General features: G+C 39.7%; 1 pseudogene across 1 annotated transcript; it reads right to left on the reverse strand.

Annotated features, from left to right (window-relative positions):
* Positions 1–19,190: 19,190 nt before the first annotated feature.
* LOC307176394 (GSK3B-interacting protein-like) lies at positions 19,191–20,111 on the reverse strand (annotated as a pseudogene). The gene has a single exon. The product of its transcript is annotated as a GSK3B-interacting protein-like (transcript).
* Between the last annotated feature and the right edge of the window lie 236 nt (positions 20,112–20,347).

Raw genomic sequence — 20,347 nt, forward strand, 5'->3', positions numbered from 1 at the left:
CAAAGCTTCGAAGGACAGGCTGACTCTTTTGTTAGGGGTTAATGCAGCTGGTGACTTTAAGCTGAAGCCAAGGCTCATTTACCATTTTGAAAATCCTAGGGCCCTTAAGAGTTATGCTAAATCTACTCTGCCTGTGCTCTACAAATGGGAAAACAAAGCCTGGATGACAGCGTATCTGTTTACAGTATGGCTTACTGAATATCTTCGGCACACTGTTAAGACCTACTACTTAGAAAAAAAAAAGATTCTTTTCAATATATTACTGTTGATTGATAATGTACCTGGTCAACCAAGAGCTCTGATGAATACGTACAATGAGACTGATATTCTTTTTACTTCTGCTAACACAAATGTCCGTTCTGCAGCCCATGGATCAAAGAGTAATTTCAACTTTCAAGTCTTATTATTTAGGAAATACATTTCGTAAGGTTATAGCTGCCATAGATAATGATTCCTCTGGTGGATCTGGGCAAAGTCATTTGAAAACATTCTGGAAGGGATTCACCATTCTAGACTGCATTACGACATTCATGATTTGCAGGAAAAGGTCAAAATATTAACATTAACAGAAGTTTGGAAGAAGTTGATTCCAACCCTCATGGATGACTTTAACAGAAGTTTGGAAGAAGTTGATTCCAACCCTCATGGATGACTTTGAGGGGTTCAAGACTTCAGTGGAGGAAGGACTGCAGAGGTGGTGGAAATAGCAAGAGAACTAGAATTAGAAGTGGAGCCTGAATGACTATAATCTCAGAATAAAAGTTTAACAAATGAGGAGTTCATTTAATGAATGATGAGCAACGAATGTGGTTTCTTGAAGTGGAATCTACTTCTGGTGAAGGTGCTGTGAAGATTGTTGGAATACAGCCAGGGATTTAGAACATTACGTACACTTAGTTGATAAAGCAGCACAGGGTTTGAGGGGTTGACTCCAATTTTGAAAGAAGGTCTACTGTGGGTAAAATTCTATCAAATAGCATTGCAGGCTACAGAGAAATCTTTCATGAAAGGAAGAGTCAATCATTGCAGCAAACGTCACTGTTGTCTTATTTTAAGAAACTGCCACGGCCGCCCCAACTTCAGCACCACCACCCTGATCCGTCAGCAGCCACCAACATCGAGGCAAGACCCTCCACCAGCAAAAGATTAGGACTCGCTAAAGGCTCAGATGATGGTTAGCATTTTTTAGCAATAAAGTGTTTTTTTAGTATTTATTTATTTAATTATTTATGTGGTTGCACCAGGTCTTAGTTGTGGCATGCGAACTCTTAGTTGCGGCATGCACGTGGGATCTAGTTCCCTGACCAGGGATTGAATCAGGCCCCCTGCGTCGGGAACGTGGAGTCTTAACCACTGCGCCACCAGGGAAGTCCCAAGTGTTTTTTAATCAAGGTATGTACGTTGTTTTTTTAGACATAATTCTATTGCACACTTGATAGGCTACAGTATAGTATAGACATAACTTTTATATGTTGTATGAAACCAAAAATTGGTGTCAGTTGGTGTGGCCTTGCTGGTTCTCACTATTTAATGTTTATTTGACTCCTTCTACTTTATTTGAGTTTATTAGATTATTTTCTTTTCCTTTCTTTTTTTTTTTTTTCCTTTCTTTTCTTCAAGCCTCTGGAGTTCCCTGGTGGTCCAGTGGTTAGCACCCAGCGTTCTCACTGCCCAGGAGCCCATGTTCACTCCCTGGTCTGGGAACTAAGATCTGCAAGCCACGAGGCATGGCCAAAAACTAATAATCGTAATAAAATAAAATTCAAGCCTATACATTTCCCTTTAAATATAAATTTTCTGCATTTTGCACCTTTATGAAGTATTTCTTTTAAGGTTCAGTTTACAGTTTTGGACTTCAATTGCAGTTTCTTCTTTCAATTACAATTATATTGATGTATGTTTTTTGAATTTCAAAATGTACAGAGTTTTCCACTTACCTTTTGGTTCTTGAGTAATAATTTAAATTTCTCTGTAGTAAAAGACCACAAAGTATGGCACTGACTTTTTTAAAAATCTGCTGTGATTTGCTTCACAGACTCATTATATTGTCATTTTTACTTCATGTTTGTGTGTTCTTGAGAAGGGTGTGTGTTCTTGTACTGTTAGGCTCATGGTCCTGTATGTGCAAGAAATTGTGTATTGTATTGTTCAAATAGTCCACACCTCCAGCATATCAACAGCCATGACTGAGCATCCTGATCTGTTATTTCCTGGAATAGCTGTCTCAGAAATGAAACTCATTCCCCCATGCAGCAAAAAAAATGCAGTGAGGTTAGTAGAAAAAACCAGTAATCCCTAAATTTCAATTTGTTTCCATTTCCATAGTGTTAAAACCACAAGATCTGGGGAAATGATGCCCATCACCATCATTATCATTAAATTATGTTCATAAATCCAAAGTCTAAGGTAGAGTGGAATAGAGCTGGAGTAGGGGAATGTGGAGACAAAGAAGGAGCTGGTTTCTTCACTTCAGGACCTTCAGGATGAGGGATGAAAAGAAAGGGTTCCCTGCTTCTTTGGGATAAAGAAATACTGATATGTGAACAGCAGCTGCTGGTATAGATATGAAACTATTAACTCGAGGCGTACAGTAACTCCTCCTCTAAAGAGGACTAAACTTCTTTTTCTTCTTCACTAGTAGGTAAGCAATAGCTTATACTGACATGTGAATGTCCCATATATGGACCTTATGCCATTTAGCGTGAGGTAACTCTTATAGGCATGTCATTTCAAAAAATCTGTCCTAGAATCTTTGTCTATCATTAACTAAAATTCTGAGTAAAGGTAAACCTCAGAATTCATAGGCTACTTGGCCAGCTTTGTGTTACATGATTTCTCCTCTTTGGGGCGTTTGTATATATTACCTCTTTTATCCTCCTGGGTTCTCTGGGAAGGAGGTATATAGACAATTAGTATTTATTAACTCTGCTTATTAGATGTGCAAATCAGGGCATAGGAACATTAAACTCTAGGCAAGTAAAATGGTGAATCTTTGCCTAGAAACCCTGCTCTCTAACTCTGACCCAGGGTCCCTTCTATTAACCTCCACAGCAATTTTATGTAAATAACCCATTTAGGCTTCAATGACTCCATAGACCATCTTTGAATGACTCAATGGTTTTCTTTGGTATCTTGAGGATGACTAGAAGTTTCATCCCCAAATATTTCTAATTCTAAGCCAACCGGAGTGAGCTATTTCAGAATGTCTACAAATGTTTGTAATTTTCCAAACCCAAAATATTACTTGGAATCTTAGCATCTAACCGTAACTCAGATATGGATTAAACTTCAAGTTATGCATTTCAAGAGAGACAGATTATTATAATTGTCTTCTAACAGTTAAAATATTTTCCTTATTTGCTGTTTGTTTTTAAATAGATGAGTTGCGGGAGAAGTGTACCTGGGAATTAAATTATTGGACTGGCAAACCTGGTCATTGTAATTAAAATGCCTAAAAGGTAAAGTGGGCGCCTTACAAAGAAAGTAGAAGAGAGATAGGAGCCTGTAAGGTGAGTTCCTGTTCTTGCCCTTATTACTCAGCCACAAGTTTCCTGAGATGCCCACAATTCATTGCTAATGCAGGTATGGAATGACATGTACAGAGCAGGGAGGTAAGTAGGAATGTGGCGGTTCATTAGAAATTTGGATCCAATAATAAGCAAGTGAACTCCAGCTAAAAAAAAAAAAAGGAGTGTTCTGTTAATATGGCAGTCCAATGCATGTGTCTAAACGGATCGAGTTTACCACGTGACTGCCTAATATATTCGTGTTGTATTGGACGCACATAGAAAGAATAAATTAACAGTTTGAATTTAGGGGAAATAAAAAAGAGTGCTCATGAAATAGGACTTACCGGTGTGGAGACTGACGCCTTGTCTTCTGTTTCTCTTCGTCAGGTTTTTGTTGACCATCTGTATGGAAGCAAAAATCCCATTTAGGTTCTCCAAACTACAAAATGATACGCTTGTAAAATTTGTAAAATTGTAAAATTTTGTGAAAATGTGCTTGTGTTTCTTTCATTATGGTATCTTATAGGGAAAATTTTGTGTTTTTCCCTTTCTCCCTCTCCTGGGCATAAAATTTCACATTCTCTTTTAAAAGCCACACCATCTCCACTCTCCATCCATGTAATCCTGCTGAAACTGACAGCGCCACACCCCAGGTCCACACACAGTTGAGGATCTAAGCTTGGCCAATAGTGATTGAATCAGATAATATATGGAGTAATTGGGTCTCCAGTAATTGAATCAGGGGTAGTTATGGGACCTGAGCTGGGCTTATCAGCATCGCCAGAATCTTGACTAGAGTCATCAGGAAAGAGACGCACACTTTTATCTGGGGTTAAACAGGCGGCAAATACTAACACCACAGCTCTTGATGGCCCTCTCTGCCACTACATAGAAAGCTGGCCTCAGAATATACCCAACACTGTGGATGTAGGAACAAAAGATAGAAAAACTGTCATCTTGACAAGATGTCCTGAGCTCCAGTTCAAACCATGCCTGAAGCCATCAGATCCCCCTTTTTCTTTTCAGTTATCTGAGTCAAGAAATTCCCTTTTTCTTAAAGAAATTTCATTGGATGGCATTTCTGTTACTTGCTACTGAATGTCTTGAGAAATTCCAGAGTAATAGGGTTAGGATATCTCAAGAGACAGACGCAAATACATGGAATTGGTTGAGTCAAAACAGGATGTGGGTTAGTGATGGTCCCCTAAACCTCAAATGGAAAGAGCACAGCCTTGGAGCATTTCTTAACATCTTTGGATCGTTTTGGAAAAGTAGGTCTTCATTTTGATTAATTTCATAGGCGTGACTTTCTGGTATATTTTAGACTGTAAGGAACTATTCTGCTTCTTATTCCCTTCTTCTCTTTGAATTACTCTGGATTGGATCTCACCTTGATACTCACTTGTTGATGATTTTTATGTTAAACTAGTTTTCCTGGACTTCTAGAATGTGCCATTGTGTACACCCGTGTATCTTTGAGTGGAAACAGAGCCTTCTGTTAGTTGACAAGATCTGAAGCCGCTAGATTATTTGACATAAACATTTTTGCTTTCTTCTATCACACAAAACGCCTACTTCTTGAAAAACTGGCAAATCTATCCATTTACCTTTTTAGACAGAGGTTTTGCCGGATTAGGAATGCTCCAATAGCCACAGAATACCCACTGATTCTCATATTACAAACGAGGAGTGGTTTGTTTCACTCTACAGTGTAGCCTCCTGCTTCAGAGGACTCTCCTCTGCCAGCTCTGCGTTCTTCCTGCTTTAACTTCCAGTGCGCTTGTCACTGATTCTCCATAACCTGGGTTCACTTTCATGGATAAGAGGAATAGAGCTGGGGCTTCCCTGGTGGCGCATTGGTTGGGAGTCCACCTGCCGATGCAGGGGACGTGGGTTCGTGCCCCGGTCCGGGAGGATCCCGCGTGCCGCGGGGCAGCTGGGCCCGTGGGCCGTGGCCGCTGGACCTGCGCGTCCGGAGCCTGTGCTCCGTGGTGGGAGAGGCCGCAGCAGTGAGAGGCCGGCATACCGCAAAAAATAAAAAATAAAAAAAAATAAAATACCGCAAAAAATAAAAAATAAATAAAAGAAAACAGGGATAGAGCTACCTTTATTCTTCCATCTCCAGTAGGATGGCTGCCTGCGTCCTTGAGAAGAAAAGATTTCTGAAGTTATCTTTAAACTTGACTTGATAATGATGCATAATTTAACACTTATTAAGTTCATAATAGAGTCTCTTCTAATTATTATTTAGAAATTCACATCAGGAAAATAATCTTTTCCTTCTAAGATTAATGAATATAATTTGATAAACACAGTGTTCCACAATCTTATTTAGAAAACATTTACGGTAATATTCCAAATTGAGGTTTCCTGAAGCAATTTATACACACCTAACTGATGGTTTATTAAATTAATTTAATAATACCCTGGAACAATTTATACAAAGTTTATCTAAAAGTGGTAATTAAATGTTTAAAATTCACTACACGTAGACATATCGTTTACACAGATTGTTTTAAATCCTAAACTTTCCTTTCAAAATCAGTCACTGTTTAACCTCCATTTAATAATTGCACAATATCAAGTGTTTTATTTTCAAATGACAGTAATTTATTTTGAATTAAATAAGATGCAATATTTATGCACACGTTTTATTTTAAAATCCTCAGGAAACTAAGTATGAAAACTAATTTAACATACTTAGATTACTGAGAATTTTTCGTAAATAAACAAGTATACTAAACATATATAGCATTATATATTATTATAGCTGTAATAGCTACACCTGTTCAAAGAATGAATGAACAAAGTATCCGTCTACGATCTTTAGTTTACCTTGGACTTTCAGATCATCAGGAACTAATGTCCTGTACTTGAGGCAACAACAAAATCTCAATTAGCTAGTAGGCTCACGTCTCTCTAGTTAAGTGAATATTTTGTTTTAATCCAATTTAACATGAAAATATTTGTGTTTCAAATGTGGTCTAAAAATATTTTAACAATGTACATATTGATCTTTATTCTTGCATTAATTAATAGCATATGGAGTAACAGTATGGTGAGATATAGATGCAAATATGTATGTAGATGGAGATAGAGATGGAGATGGAGGAGGTGGAGATATCTCCTGAGTCGTAGCCTGATGGCTGGCACATCGCCTTTGTCCTCCACCCCCGGCTCCTGTCCATCTTTGCCATCTGTTTAATCTGACTCACAAGCAAGAAAGGGACCCAGACATACAAAGAATCTAGGAAGGGATTCTAGGCAATGGAAGCAACAAATGCAATGGATCAAGGGTGAAAAAGGCCTTTTGTTTGAGAAGCTGATTGGAGGCTGGTGTAAGCAAAGGTGAAGGACGTGAGAGAGAGCACGGACAGGTAAGTAAAAGCCAAATCGTGCAGGGCGTTGTAGTCCACGAAAATGTTTGGATTTTTCCGAGGAGTAATGGAAATCTACCAAAAGGTTTTAGAAGCAGGAGAAACATGATCTGATTCACTCTTCTTTTTAAAGTGGTGCTGCGTGACGATGGCTTTGGGGAAGTGAGAGAGAAGCAGGAAGGGTCAGGAGTAGCGTCCAGGTGAACAGCCACCAACCTGGGTGAGGAGGCGTCTGTGCCACCAAGGGAAGCAGACAGTGTGAGATATTTGCTGCTGCTCGGCTGTGATGGAGGAACAGCAAGGAGGCAGAAAGAGGAATCAAAGACAACTTGGAGATTTCAGGCTGGAAAAACCTGATAGATGGTGGTGTTTGCTGATACGATGGCAGCCAACCTGAGGGGAGCAAATAGGGTGATGGAGAACTTAAAAGTTACATTTAGTCTAATCCGTCTGTAAGGCATTGAACGTCAGATAGTCAATTGGCTATGAGTATCTAAAACAGGTATATTGGAAAGGACATTAATGCAATTTGGAAAAACTGTTTTAGCCCTATAATAGAATATATATATAATATATATACTTTAATTACTTATATTGTAGGTAAGTGATATGTTCGCTTTCTTTTAAAGACATTTGAGTCCCCTGATAAACTGTCATGTGTAATTTACATAAAGAATAAAAAGTACAACATCACAAAGTCTAAACTAAGATTTCAAAATAATTTTGTGAAGCAAAATCCTTCATTTAATCTAAATCACATGAAGGAATCACTAACATAATTTGAGGTAATAGGAGTTTTTGATGGAGATAAAAAAGAAGATAGTGCATTTCATTGGATTTAACCAGCTAGAACAGGTTAGGATTTTAATTGTATTCTTTGTCATTTTGCCTGTTATCTATCATTCCTGATATCTTGAAATAACTCAGGGAAGAAATGAGACAACTTTCTTTGGTACTGTTATAAATTATAGCTGTTTTGCAAGAAACATTCATTTCTGACAGCTGTTCATTTTTCTGGAAGATCCTTTGACTTGAAAAAAAATCTACACAGTATTTACTTTTGTTTTAGGGAGAATTAAATATGACAGTAAACATTAAAAGTTTTCATGACTGGACCTTGTTTGAATAATTAAATGAAAATTTCATTCTGAAATATTAATTGGTAAGTCAGGAGCCAAAGACAGATGAATTAGATGCAATCGGTTTTGTTCAGTGACGACTTTAAGATTGTCAGTGTCCTTTGATTTCTTGACAGTTTAATTTTATGCTAACATCAAATTATCAGAAAGTACAATGATGAAAAGGTGTCTGCTATACTTGAAGGAGGTGGTGACAAATCCTTAAAAATTTTCAAGCTCATTCCAATAAGCATGAAGCTAAACATTACGGAAGAAGGGAAGTCAATTAATTTTCTCTGGAAAAATAATGCTGCAAGAGTAATTACCTTCGCTAATAAGAAGTAAAATTCACATCTTTAGTAAGAGAGAAACTTGTATTGCATAAAGATAAAGCAGTTGCACCAGTTACACAACACAGACTGATAGTATATTAGATATATATAGATATAATATGTGTATATGCATACACACATCTGTATATGAATATATATACATATATGCATATGATTAGTTATATATATGTATTCATTCAAGAAACTTATTCAAGAAAGGTACTGAGGGCTTCCCTGGTGGCGCAGTGGTTGAGAGTCCGCCTGCCGATGCAGGGGACACGGGTTCATGCCCTGGTCCGGGAAGATCCCACATGCCGCAGAGCGGCTGCGCCCGTGAGCCATGGCCGCTGAGCCTGCGCGTCCAGAGCCTGTGCTCCACAACGGGAGAGGCCACAGCAGTGAGAGGCCCGCGTACCGCAAAAAAATAAATAAATAAAAAAATAAAGGTATTGAGGGTTCCTATGTGCCAGGCACATAGGTAGACCATGAGTACAGTGATTTTTTTAAAAAGAAAGAAAAACCCAATCCCTGCCCTCAGGGAGATGAAACTCTAGTGGATGAAGGTAGACACAATAAATAATCATTATACAATATGACAAGGGAGTGAGAAATAAAAAAGTTGGAGGGGACCAGAGAATGACAAAGGTTACCTGCTTCAGTCTGAAGCAGTCCCGAATCAGAGAAAGGGCTGATTTTCACAGACTAAGCTCACCAACTTGTCAGACCTTCTCTGCTACATAAAAACTATTGTCCCATGTGCACACTGAAAGAAACTAAACGGAATACTACACACACACACACACACACACACACCACATTCTGATCTTACCAGATGTATACATAAGAAATATGGAAGAAAAACAAATTCCACATAATGAAAAGCTTCAACTAAATGTGATAGTTTAAAGCCCACTTCAGAGTGAGAGGCACAGAGAGATAACACAGTATGCTCGTTACATTGATACTTTTCCCTCTGGGGCACAGGACAGCTGAGGTCTATGAGGTACCAAATTTCAGGTACACAGTGAATTCTAAGGTGGTGGTGACAATGAGCGTGGCATCTTTAGGAATTCACAGGATTTGGGTAAACATGTGGGAATGGATTCCTTTTTATTAATCCCTTTTTTATATCAACTTTATTGAGGTATAATTTATATACAATAAACACACGAGTTTTGAGAAATGCGTACATCGCGAAACCACTGCCCAAATCAGACACAGGACATTTCCGTCACCCCAAACCTTATCTCCTGCCCCTTTGCAGTCTGGCCCTCCCTTAGTCCCTGGCACTAGGCCACCACTTTCTGCTTTTTGTCACTGTAAATTAGTTTTCATTTTCTAGAATTTTATGTAAGTGGAATCATACATCATATGTTCTATTTTGTATCTGCTGCTTTCACTCAGCATAAAGATTTCAAGATTTCTCCATGTAACTTATTTCTCTTTATGGCTGATTCATATTCTATTGTATGGATATACCACCTTTGTTTATCCAGGCACCTGCTGATGGACTTTCGGATTGTTTCCAGTTTGGGGATATTAGATTAAGAAAGCTGCGAGAAACATTTGTATGCAAGTCTTTGTGTGGACCTATATTCTTATATCTCTTGAGAAAATACATAGTAAATACAAGAAAAGGCTGGGTCACTTCATAGGCATTTTTTGTGTGTGTGTGTTTTGTTTGTTTTTTGCGGTACGCGGGCCTCTCACTGCTGTGGCCTCTCCCGCTGCGGAGCACAGGCTCCGGACGCGCAGGCTCAGCGGCCATGGCTCACGGGCCCAGCCGCTCCGCGGCATGTGGGATCCTCCCGGACCGGGGTACGAACCCGCGTCCCCTGCATCGGCAGGCGGACTCTCAACCACTGCGCCACCAGGGAAGCCCGCATATGTTTTACACTTCTTAGAAGGCTGTTGAGCTTCTTGTATATATTTTAGAGGCAAGTTCTTTGTTAGATACACGTACGTGAGTATTTTCTCTCATCCTGTGTCTTGCTTTTTCCTTTTCTTAAAAGTGTTTTTGATTTTGATAAGATCAAGTTTGTCAAGTTTTCTTTAGGGGCTCATGTTCTGCGTATCCTAAGAAATACTCCCCTATCAGGTTTCAAATATTATTATGATTTCTCCGAGTTTTATAGTTTTAGCTTTTACACGTAGGTCTACAAGGCATTTTGAGCTGATTTTGGAGTGTGGGATAAGGTAAGGATAGATATTCATTTCTCTTTCATATGGATATACAGCTGTTCCAGTACTATTTATTTTTCCCATTGAACTGAATTGGCAAATTTGTCAAAAATCATTCGACCAGGACTTCCCTGGTGGCACGGTGGTTGGGAGTCCGCCTGCCGATGCGGGGGACGCGGGTTCGTGCCCCGATCCGGGAGGATCCCACGTGCCACGGAGCGGCTGGGCCCGTGAGCCATGGCCGCTGAGCCTGCGCGTCCGGAGCCTGTGCTCCTCAACGGGAGAGGCCACAGCAGTGAGAGGCCCGCGTACCAAAAAAAAAAAAAAAAAAAAATCATTCGACCATATATGTGTAGGTCTATTTCTGAACTCCATTTAATTAATCTATGTTGATCTTTTCACTGTTATCACACTATTCTGATGACAGTAGATCCCTCAACTCCAGTCAAGCCTTCAGATGGCTGAAGCCCTGGCCAGCATCTTTATTACCTCATGAGAGATTCTGGGCAACGACTGCCTAGCTAAACCCCTCCCAAATTCCTTGCTTGTGGATGTGGGTGATCATGGTAGAAAGGACTACTTAGAAGCCCCTGGAACTGACTCTACCTACCTAAATAAACCAAAAGTGATTCCACGTTCCAAAAAGGATTGAAGAGATTAGTGCTGCCATCAAGGACTTCAAAATACAAGAGTAAATGATTCTTACCATTCAGTTCACCCATGGGGCCTGGAAAGATGAAACTGAACAAATGATAGTGATTATCATAAACTCAATCAGCTAATGACTCTAATTTCAGATGCTTTTCCAAATGTGATTCCCATGCTGAAGCAAGTCAACACCACCTCTGGCACCTGGTATGCAGCTATTGCTCCGACAAATATAGGAGATTCCCCCAGGGTACCTTTAATATTCCCGTATCCTATGATTTAAGTCCGTTAAAAGCTACATCAGTCCAATACAGGAAGGACTATTAATGGTCCAGACACATTAGGAAGAAGTTCTGAGTTACCCCACGGGCATGAAACCAGAGCTTGCTAAAAACAAAGGAGGTATACATTGGGTAGTTGAAGAAGGCCATTGTAAGTACCAGCTATGACCACATGACCAGGTGCAGAAATGAGAATGTTAACAGTTACAAGCATTTTCTTATTTTAGTATTAATTGGCTTGTAGATATTAACAGAATTTTTTCATCTTCTCTCCTATTTCCCTACTACCGATGATAAGTTGTATTAAAAGTAGTTAGACTTTATATCTCAGTATTACTGGACATCAAAGAGGGTGACTTAGAAGAATGAGCATCACCCAAAGGGGCACTGTATCCTCTCTTGAGGGGGAGAGGAAGCATATTCTCTATTGTACATGAGATAGTCGTAGTAGGTTAGGTGGAAGTATGACTTTACTATTTGGATTTTAAGTGTGGTTAAAGACTGTATAAGGGTGCCAGGTTGACAAGGGGTGGACCGTGGTGGCTTTGCAATACGTCAACTCAACTCAACTTTCTTTCCCAGAATTCCCTTCCCAGTACCTTCCCCATTAGGGTGGAATAAGAGAGACATTGTGTGCATGATTTGGAAGATGGAAAGGAAGCAGCAGCCACGTGCACCAGGTGCTTTTGCTGCTCACATGCTCTCACCTCATTGGAACGGCAGCATCCGGGTGTGCACTATCTCCACCTTGCCCTGGGGCCTCCCTCAGCTTCTCCAAGTCCTGGTCCAGGCACATGATTTATTTCTGTACGAAAGAGCACCATCTTCTCCAGCAGGAAATCTACAATACGGAAGTCAGAGGTGTTGAGAGACCAACCCAAGTTCCAGTCCATCCTCACAGGTTCAACATTACCTTCAATCAGGCCAGTGCACTTTGATATTGGATCGTCTGAACTTGTCACTTGTTGATAAATGTCAACAGCTAAGGTAATATTTTTAGATGTAGAATTGCAAATCCTGAGACATGGACCCATGTTATGCCAGGTCTTTTCTTCTTTGTGCCTAAATGAGTTTCACGTTCCCGCTAATTCTAAGGAGCACACCACACACAGATGCAAACCTGCATATGGGAGTGCGTCTGGCCTCATAACCTTCTTCTGGATATGGACACACATTGCTATCCCACCGACAACCAACTGCCGCCATCCCATGTAGCGCAGACAGCAGCCAGGAAAAGCCATATGCATTCATGGAGCTTTTAACACAACCAGTTAAAAACAGACTGGCGTGTTGTTGATTGTGGACTCTGCAGGCTTTCTGTGGTGAGCGGCGTGCACCACGCTACTTGTATTTCTCCCCACTAATTTTCTTCCCTGGTGCTGAGGAATAAAACGCCAGCTGGAGTTAAGGAGAGGAGAGGTCTGAACAAGTTTATTACCCAGATGCTGAGACCCAAGAAGCAGAGTCATCAGACAACACTGAGTCTTTTGCTAAACCATCTTAGATAGATTTCTTTTGTACCACAGGGGTGGTTTCAATGAGTCGCGTATTGTACTTTTAAGAACTGCGTTGACTGACACTGCTCTTATATAACACATATTAAATAAACTATATAAAGATAAATGTAAGAATGCTTCAAATGAGCATTTAGTTACCAAAAATAATGTAGGTGTTGCTATTTAATTGTATAATTATATTGCTGCTAGTTATCTCTTTAAAAGTCATGAGTATCGGGTGATGTATGCAAAAATTTTCAGTTATAAGATGTATAAGTTCTGAGGAGCTAATGTACAGCATGGTGACTGTGGTTAATAATAGGGTATTGAATACTTGAAAGTTGCTGAGAGCAGGCCTTAACTATTCTCATCATGAAAAAAATGCGTTGTTATATGAGGTGATAGATGCGTTAATTATCTTGATCTTGGTAATTATTCCACAGTGTATATGTATGTCAAAGCATCATGTTGTACTGAATATATTCTCTAAAGGAAAAGGAACAATGGGATATCAGTATGTGAATAAGAAAAGGACACAAACACACGCAATATTGCACCCACTTAAGTTGCTTCATATAACTGTATGCTTCTTAGTCAAGTTCAGGTGGTTCCCATACATGTGCTATGAGTGTGTACACCTCACTCCTACCACTCCATTTCCATAGAAACTATCTGGCGAGGAGTTTTTGAATCTCTCCTATCTGAACTTTTTACTATTTATCACTGCTTACTTCTCAAAATAATTAAACCTCTAATTCCGAGATGCAGAGTTGCATGATTCACTTTCCTCTCTCTGAAACTTCTTTCTCTCCTGTGTTACGTCCCCACGGGCTCACCTCACACTGCCCACCCAGGGTCCCAGGGCTCACTCTGCTCAGATGCTTTGAGAATAGATGCTATCCCCCTCCGTAGGTCAACTACTATTGGCATTCAAATAATATACTTGGTCACTCTTCCCCTCAATGTTTTCTCCCTGGACTTATTTAACATACTTCTCTGTTATTCAAAGAAAATATCTGCACCGTCCAACTTTCGGAAGACTCACCATGAACAGTTTCTAGCCACCTTCACATTTGAAATATTTATGGTTTACCAAGAGGTTCACATGTGTACTTATGAAATGACCTTCAAACTAACCAAAATATAAACTTTTAAATCCGTCCTCTAAAGATAATCATTTTATGCTGCCCTTACATAGACCTCTTTTCTTCTCAACCAATTCCTTCTAGTCTTCCCACTTTATCAAAACCAAAACCAACTCACAATTCACAAATTATTTTTGCTCTTTAGGGGATAGTAAATCCTAAGCTCTCTGAATACGTATTTTCTACTTTTGTTTTACCTGCAGTTATCCACCCCCAGAATAATGCCAGCCTCAAGATAAATTTATGAGGTTAGAGGTCAAGATGGCGTATATGGTGGGTGGGGTTAGTGGCTAGACAGGGACTGAGGGCGGGACTCTGGGAGGCGGTTATGTTCAGTTTCTTGATATGGTTGCCAATTGGATGGGTATTTTCTGTTTGTGAAATTTATCAAGATGTTTGGCCATAATTGATGAATGTTTCTGTACATTGAAAACACTTACAAAAGAAAATCAGTCTACTGAAATCAGCCCCAAATCTGTGTTTACTCTGTTTCTCCTCTCAGCCTGTTTTTCCATTCTACTCACAAACGTAACAAATAACAAACACACTGAGTTCATTTTAAAAGATCTAAGGCAATGATGACTTTTATCATTGATTTATTCTATCTCGACCATCACAGTTATGTTTCTAGCCAGGGAGACAATACTAATATTCTTTAGATAAAAGTAATTTATCCTCGAACTCTTCCCGTTGATCAACTTCCCTACATGCTACCATGTCACAGGTCTAATTAGATGGTGTTCAGAAAGCATCTGATGGGGCTACACTTGAATTTGTGTTGTGGATAACAGACAGCAGAGCACAGGAGCACCATGCTGGAGTGTAGTAATGACTCTGTAATTAATACAATTCGAAGAACTCACATGGGAAGCGTCACGTCCTTCCTGTCTAACATGATTAATAGACCTCAGCTACCAGAGCCTGTTCATCCTGGTGTTTCTTCACATTGGAAAGAAATGGAAATGTAATTCAAGATTTTATAAACCTATATGTATTTGCTATGCCTCTTACACACACACAAACACACGTACCACATGTACACACACCGTATACACACACACACACCCCCCCCTACTTGGTTGAAATCCACTGCATTTAAACCTCTTCCATGCGTGCAATGGCAAAAAATAGTATTAAATACAATTTTACATCATTACTGTGAAATGTGAAGCAAAGTTGTAACCAAGGACCATCACTGGTGGAATCAATTTTTCTTTGTTCTTGGATAACTGCATATTATTAACAAATATAAAAGTAAGGAAACGCATTCTAATATGATACGTATGAGAAAACAAATTGGAATGAAAGTCAGGTTTCTCTGAAGAAGGCTTTATACTGATGTCAATTAATATTTAATATCACTTAATCTGAAAATAATATGTATCACATTGTTTTTTAAAATAATGACACAAAGTTTTGGTAACATGCATCACTCAGGGATACTTTTAATGATAAAATGATAGAGATAAGACAGTTAAGATATATCCTCCATTTCCTTAACTAGTAGCTTATAGATGAACAGGATTTTGTCAAGCAATAAAACTCTATGTCATTCACTAACTCATTCAATCCAATATATTAATTGAACTTATACTGTATGACTCTAATCCCAGAACTTTGGAGAGCGCCAGAATATGGTCTTGTGACTCTTCTTTGAACATCTTTCAATCTCAAATACCTGTCTCCAGAGGCAGTTTATTTCTGCCCAGTTAATGTGATGTCTGTGACATTTTCACTTTCTTTCAAGTTCAACTGATAGTCGCTATCACGATTATAGCAATAGTTTTGATCACAATTTACTCAACATAAATGAAGGACATAAATGCCAAGAAGACAACCAAGAATTTATCAGACATTCTGCTACTTCTAGATGATACATAACTCTTGGTACTGGTTCATTTTATCTCTGCCAACTATGTAACTAATATTAGGATAGCACATCCACCCTGCCTGTAAGATGGGAGAATCTCTAAGTTGAAATGTCTACCTGAGTGAGGTCTTTGACATACCCCTCCTCAATAATACTTGTCTCTTCTTTCCTCTGAGGCTTACTCAAATGCCAGACACTATGCTCCTATGTTGGAAAGTATGGTCTTCCATCAGGGATGTGCCTTCCGGATTCTTAGATGGGAACAGATCAGGGTTATTACTGACTCACTCCCCAGCTCTGTGACCTTTGAAAACCTCCTCCTCTCATCTTCACTTTCCTCATCTTTAAACTGCAAATTGTAATGCTTCCTGATTTCTTCCGAGAACTACTGAAGATGAAATGTGATGATAATGTATGTAAAAGATGTTTGAATATAAAAAGCTCTACCAGGGCTTCCCTGGTGGAGCGGTGGTTGAGAGTCCGCTTGCCGATGCAGGGGACGCGGGTTCGTGCCCCGGTCCGGGAGATCCCACATGCCGCGGAGCAGCTGGGCCCGTGAGTCATGGCCGCTGAGCCTGCGCGTCCGGAGCCTGTGCTCCGCAACGGGAGAGGCCACAACAGTGAGAGGCCCGCGTACCGCAAAAAAAAAAAAAAAAAAAAAAAAAAGCTCTACCAACATAATCTACTGCTGTTTTTTTCCCTTTTTAAGTGTTCCCAGATTCTACTCAAGCATCATCTCTAAGTCTCAATACACCTAAGCTCTTATACTGAGTTCTATGTGTTTATTACCTGTACTTTGTACATTGGTCTACAGATATCTAAGCTCAGTGAATAGTCCATTCACTTTCTTCCTTGTTATTTTCCCTTTAAATTTACTAGAACTTCCTCTTCTATGATTGTTTTGTCTGTATCATTTATTTATTTTATTTTTCTTGGAATCAAACATTTATCACAAAATGAACACTTTCCATTTTTAAACATACAATCACTTTTTTTCATATTTATCTCAAAATTAGTAAACAGAATTTTATTCAAACTTTACAAATACCCTTTACATTTAGCCTGCGATTAAGCATGAGAAAGTTCAACCTGAAGTTAGACTTCGTTACCCAAACACTTAAGCATCTGAAAATAAAGATGAGGATGAATGTTCATTTATCAAACATAATTTAAGCATTCCAATAAACTCTGACAATGAAGAGTGACCCAAGCCAAACTTTAACTTGCTCTGGTCTACATGATCTTCAGAGCCTAAAAGTACTTATTATTTAATAATGATTTTAAAAAGTCTTCAAATGACAAATTATGAAGGTGTGTCCAGATGTAGAATTTTAGTTCAACATTTCTATAGCTGCTGCTTTAGACTAATATTAAAAAAACAACTCCCCAAGCCTTATTATTCAACATGTACTTAAAAACATGTAGCAGGGGCTTCCCTGGTGGCACAGTGGTTGAGAATCTGCCTGCCAATGCAGGGGACACTGGTTCGAGCCCTGGTCTGGGAAGATCCCACATGCCGTGGAGCAACTAAGCCCGTGCACTACAGCTACTGAGCCTGCGCGTATGGAGCCTGTGCTCCGCAGCAAGAGAAGGCCGCGACAGTGACAGGCCTGTGCACCGCCATGAAGAGTGGTCCCCGCTCGCCGCAACTAGAGAAAGCCCTCGCACAGAAACGAAGACACAACACAGCCAAAAATAAATAAATAAATAACTAAATAAATAAGTAAATAAGTTTCTTAAAAAAAAAATAAAATAAACATGTAGCAGCATGGTATAGTTTATTTTTATAAATATTAGTACCTGTAATAAAATATAAAATACAGAGTCTCCCTTTTTCAAATATTAAGTCTCTGAATGCTTCATTCATCCTCTGATTTCAAACCCATACAATGCACTCATATGACATTGTAGATTTACCACTGAGACAAAACAGTGTACATCTGCTGGTGAAGGAGTGCTGTGGGAATACCAAAGTACTACATTATAGAAAGGAAACATTGAAGCAAAAATACCTTCTGAATATATACTGTACATTATGCAAACAAACATTCATAATAAGAATCAACACAGGCCAAAATATTGGTTTCTAGGAAATCAGAGTCTTCTTTCTTTTAAATCACACACATTGAAGATGCTTTTTGTTAGGAAAAGAATGGAGCCTGTTCCTGTATTTGCTTATGTGCTTAAATATCTTGGAAACAAGTAATTGTTACATTCATTTGCTAATGGTTTGTCCTCTTAGTTGGCCTGCTGGTGCAAGCAAGGAATACAGTACTATTTCAGTACCTGTTTTTCTTTCTATTTTATTTATTTATTTATTTTTGGCTGCATTGGGTCTTTGTTGCTGCATGCGGGCTTTCTCTAGTTGCGACCAGCGGGGGCTACTCTTCGTTGCGGTTCATGGGCTTCTCATTGCGGGGGCTTCTCTTGCTGCAGAGCACGGGCTCTAGGCACGCAGGCTTCAGTAGTTGCAGCACGCAGTCTCAGTAGTTGCAGCACACGGGCTCAGTAGTTCTGGCGCACGGGCTTAGTTGCTCCGCGGCACGTGGAATCTTCCCCAACGCTCAAACCCGTGTCCAGTGCATTGGCAGGTGGATTCTTAACCACTGTGCCACCCGGGAAGCCCCCTGAGTACCTGTTTTTCATGTAACACTAGCTATATAATATACACTTAATTCATTTTTATCAGTCCATATTAATAATATAAATAGATTAAATGAAGCAGTGAATTTCAAAACTTGTGCAGGGGAAACTAGTTGATAATTTGTTTCCAGTAAGGCTAGTAGCAAAATAATTACTACAAAGTCAGCCCAAGCTGGCAGTAAACCCCTGATTTAGCAAGCTGAATCAAAGTTTGAAGTTAGTTTATTTCCTATATGACCATGCAAATCTAGAATTGCCTATGTGAAAGAAAGTGCTGGCAGCATCAAAGTCCTGTAATAAGAGAATGAAGTACTGATTAGGTTTTCAGAATGCCAGAGATACTAATATGAAGAAATTTGAATGTCTTAATGATGGCATCACAGCAATGGCCTCAGGATTTCCTTAACGAATCAGAAACTGAGAAACACAATTTGTTAGTCAATAAAGTTCTCAATCAAAAGCCTAAATGTGAAGCAAAAAATGATAAAGACACAAAATCAAAGATGCATTCTCTACTATGACCATCTGCAAGAATTTCAAGCTTTATGTCAACATGTGTACCATCAACAGCCCCTCCAACAGGAAAGAACTTATCGTGACTGTCCATCCCTTTTCAGTTTCAAGTCTTTGAAGGACTGCATTTCCAACTGCTTCCCGGTAGGCAGGGCTGAGCGCATCCAGCAAGGATGGGAGGGAGTCTGTAAATGATCGTCCACCTGGTCGAAAGCACAACCTACCACCCCGAGCCCTGCTGCAGTGAGCTCCAGACAGTAGCTATTCCTTTGTCTTGTTTCCACATTGATATAGGCCACATCGTCTGCACAGCACAGGGTTTTTGAGACAAACATGGTGTTAACTGCAAAGAGAACATCATTTACAACTCCTTCAGCTTCCAGCCTCATGTCTTTCATATCAGATCCTTCAAAGCCATTAAGCTCTGCATCTTCTTCAAATCCTGACACGCTGCTCAGCTCCATGGGATTACAGTCTGTTTCCATTCTGCAAAAATCTTTGACGTAAGCCCTTTGACTTCAAGTTCCGTGATCTTTTCAGCAGGTGGAGTGGCTGCAGCTGCGCCCTCTTTCGGCTCTGAGAGGCATGTGACGTGGGAACACTACCGTCTTATTCCTGCCACCTCAGGCACAAGTCTGCACACACGCCGAGTCCTCCTCTTACTCCCTCCCCAGGCATCTGGCCATTTATTTATTTTAATTCAAGGGATACAGATTTTCTGGACACTTGCAACTCTAACCAAGATAATAGCTACCTTGTACCAATGCAAATTCCTGCGGAACAGATTCCATTGAGATGCTAAGTCTACTCTGCATATTCTAAGTATAAGGTGTGGTCTGTGCCCTTAAGGAACATTCAGCCAAATAGAAAGACAAGAGTCACTCCCTGAAAAAGAATAATTTTGTTAAACATTTATTCTCAGCATTCTAAGAGGCATTCTGTTCCTTGCCTTTCCGAAATAGGTGGTTAGCCGACTCCACGGGAGATGTTAGGAGGGAGAACCCCAAGTGTTAACCTGTTGACATTCTACAACAGTTCACAGCAGGGCCAGGACCTAGGGCCTTGGCCTCATTTTCTTTAAATAGATTTTATTTCTTAGAGCTGCTTTAGGTTCATAGCAAAATGAAGCAGAAGGTAGAGAGATTTCCCATTTATACCCTCTGCCTCCACACATGCACAACTTCCCCTATTATCAACATCCCTCACCAGGGTGGCACATTTCCTGCAGTTGATG

The sequence above is a fragment of the Stenella coeruleoalba genome, assembly GCF_951394435.1.
Source record: "Stenella coeruleoalba genome assembly, chromosome: 17".
Taxonomy (NCBI): domain Eukaryota; kingdom Metazoa; phylum Chordata; class Mammalia; order Artiodactyla; family Delphinidae; genus Stenella; species Stenella coeruleoalba.